Genomic DNA, 3,476 nt, shown 5'->3' with positions numbered 1-3,476 from the left:
GAAATCAACGTATTGCACCAAAAAAACCAAACAAATTCGAATAAAACAGTTTACTTATAAGTTTAGTCAAGACAAATACAACCATAGATTAGAAATATAACCAATATGTAGTCGTGTGAATCTGGCACCCGATGTAAATAATTCACTAATTCAAACGTCACCAATAAATTGTACGTCTTTTGCGGGTTCAGAATATGTAAGTATTATAATTGTGCGTCCATCAGTTCTGTTAAAAAAAAGGAAAATTGTTTCGGGTGCAGATGGAAATTGAATATCAATTTATTCAGAAACTATTGAAGTTGTAATAATTTAATTGACGCCAATAGATTGCGTGTCATTTGTGCTTGAAGACTGAACTATTATTGCAAGTCCAGTTTATTTTCGTATTATTTATTAGTAATGATTATAAACAACACTAACCATGCACCATAGATATACACTAAATTTTTAAATGGCATTTGATTACTATGATCATATTATTATCTATGATTCACCAATGGTACACGCGTATTACTAATATCAATGAAAAATTAAGTAAGTATTGTATGTAATTATTAGTAATATTCATAAATAATATACAAATAAATTCCACTTACCATATTAGATCAGTCTTCAAGCGCAAATGACACGCAATCAACTGGTATTAATTAAATTATTATATCTTCAGTAGTTTTTCAATAAATTGACTTAATTTTCACCGGCACGCGAAACAATTCTCTCACTTTTTAACAGAACTAATGAAAGCACAATTATGATACCAACATATTTAGAACCCGCAAACATTGTACAATTTACTGGTAAAGTTTAAATCAGAAGATAAATTATATCGGGGGCCAAATCTATAGAACTTACCAATATATTACAAGTTTATAATAGATATTTCATTTTAGGACGCATTTGATGATTCCTAAGATGAGTAGATGGCGCTGATAGCACCGTCAGGAAGAAAAATGAACATTGAATGAAAGGTTGCATAAGCAAAATTGGTTTTGGTAAATAAATTAATGTAAATGACCCCTTCTTTCAAGCGAGGCAAAACGGTTGTCTATCCATAAGGAATGACGTATAAAATAAAAATTCCCAGGATAGTTGTAGCGCGAAAAGTAGTGTAAGCTTATTCATCCTAAATAACCAGGTAGATATTAAATAACAATAGAGTTAACAATGCCGGCAAATGACATTAATTGTACAAGTCTGTGTAGTTGTGAATGAGAATTATTAAAAATTGTGCCAAACTGATATTCAGTGTTTTTGAAAAAGGAAAAAGATGGAAGCACGTATTCAATGAGTAAGTATATAAAGGATTAAATTAAAAAGAAGCGATAAAGAAATGTTGCATAAACCAATTAATATTCCTGAATGAAAAATATTCAAAAATTACATTAATGTTACGTAGGTATTACAGTTGAAAAGAAAATATTAAGAACGCAACCATTTCAAAAATGATGTTAATAATTAATAGCAAATAAAAGTAAAGGTAATGTAAACAATTGCTCATATCTCTTTTATAACTGAGTGACTGACAAATAGCTACTACACGTGTGCATTTTATACAGGGAGACTACCTATTAGAATATTAAAAACTACTTCGATTTGCACTTTTGCAGACAAAATTTGGACAATAGCATAATTGGGTATCCTCTCCTCAATAATTAAAATAACAACATCTATGTAGCACCTCCGCTTTGACCAGAAGTTGACATCAACTTCATTATTTTAAATGGAACACCCTGTATATTGTGATGGTTTTAAATTCAATTTATGATTTTAGGTAGACTTTTATAATGCTTTCCTACTTCAAAAATTTACCGTTTTAGAGATATCAATTTTTTTTTTAAAATAGTAGTACAGAGCAATAGGTAGCCAAAAAGCATAGGTACCTATTTTACAGGAAGAAAGCTGGATTAACAATATTTTCAGCAAAGGTAACTGAACCCTCAAGCTTCCCTTCCATAATTTGAAAGTGGGTTAATTCCATGCAGAGTGTTGGATATTTAATGACGGATTTGGTTAATCTTAAACAATCGTAAGTCCATTTTTTCAAATAGAACACCTTGTATGCTATTTCTATAGCCTTGTACAGAATTGACTTTCGAATGGGACTATGGTTCTATAAATCCATCTCTTGTTTTCAAATTACTTACCGTTTTTTTTTTGTAAAAACTAAAATAGTTTATTTTTTTACGAAATGCTGTGAAATTATTAGCAGACATGAAAACGAATAATACAAGTTAATTGTTGCTACTCATATACCCATACTGACAGTTCAGTAATTAAATATTTTGATTCTCATTGTTAATTATTAAATATTATTCTAATAAAGAATGGAAAATGAAAATACCTATTCAAATTGAAAAAAAATTTAAGAAAACAAGGTGAACAGATACGGTAGACTAAATACAGATAACAATAGTAAAAAAAGCAAATAAACCATAAATAAAATGAATAATTAACGATCTCAGCTGATAATAATTAAATGTATTACTTTAATCGTTCGATTTGCCCCCCATCACCCTGTAAGCAATTGTTTACCCTTCCGGGAAACTCATGTGTAACAGCTCTAACCATTAAACTAATACATTAATTATTATGAGCTAATATCGTTAATTATTTAATTTTTTGTTTAGTTGTTTTTTTTTACAATTGGTACACGGAGAAAACCAAATTTTTATGACAACGCAAAAATTACTATATTCCATTGTAAATGACTGAATTTTCCATAGGAATTGTAGAATTTATTAGGTAACTTGTAGTAATCTCAATTTTGGCATGTTTCATTAAAAATTATTTCAATAGTAAATTTATTTCTGCTGGGATTTTATATTTTCGACTTCAAATTGTAATTTTTATTATTTTCGCTTACGAAGCAACGGGCTAGTGGGTTAAATTGTAAGTCGATATCGTGGTAAGATGGCTAAATCTTTTGTATGAATAACAAAAAGAAATAATTAACAAAAATAAGCGATAAAATACGCATTTAATGTGGAAAAATTAAGAAACAGTGATCACGATTTCAGGATATTAAAGACAAAGTGATTTGTGTGTTTTTGTTGCCACAAAATCGAATAATACGTAGTTTTATGTGATAATATTTACGATAACGGTTTACATACATCAGCAATAAATTTCGTCAACAGATGACAAAGGAATAAGGATTAAGGACAAGCAAGAATTAATAGTAATTGCTGTAAGTGAATTGTTATATTTATACATATAGAAAGAAAGACGTTGGTGACTTTAGGCCTTTTTCTCGAGGTTCCTGTTTTTTGCTAAACACAAAAATTACAATTTTCAATTGTAAATGACTGAATTTTCCGCAGAAATAGTAGAATTTATTAAGTAACTTGTAATAATCTCAACTTTGGCATGTTTCTTTAAAAATTATTTCAAGTTTCTTAATTATTACAATTAAATTTGTAATATCAACTAAATTACCTAGTAAATTTATTTCTGCTGGAATTTTATTTTTACAAATT

Source organism: Agrilus planipennis, unplaced genomic scaffold (assembly GCF_000699045.2).
Source record: "Agrilus planipennis isolate EAB-ADULT unplaced genomic scaffold, Apla_2.0 scaffold830, whole genome shotgun sequence".
Classification (NCBI taxonomy): Eukaryota; Metazoa; Arthropoda; class Insecta; order Coleoptera; family Buprestidae; genus Agrilus; species Agrilus planipennis.
This window is presented reverse-complemented; position numbering follows the sequence as displayed.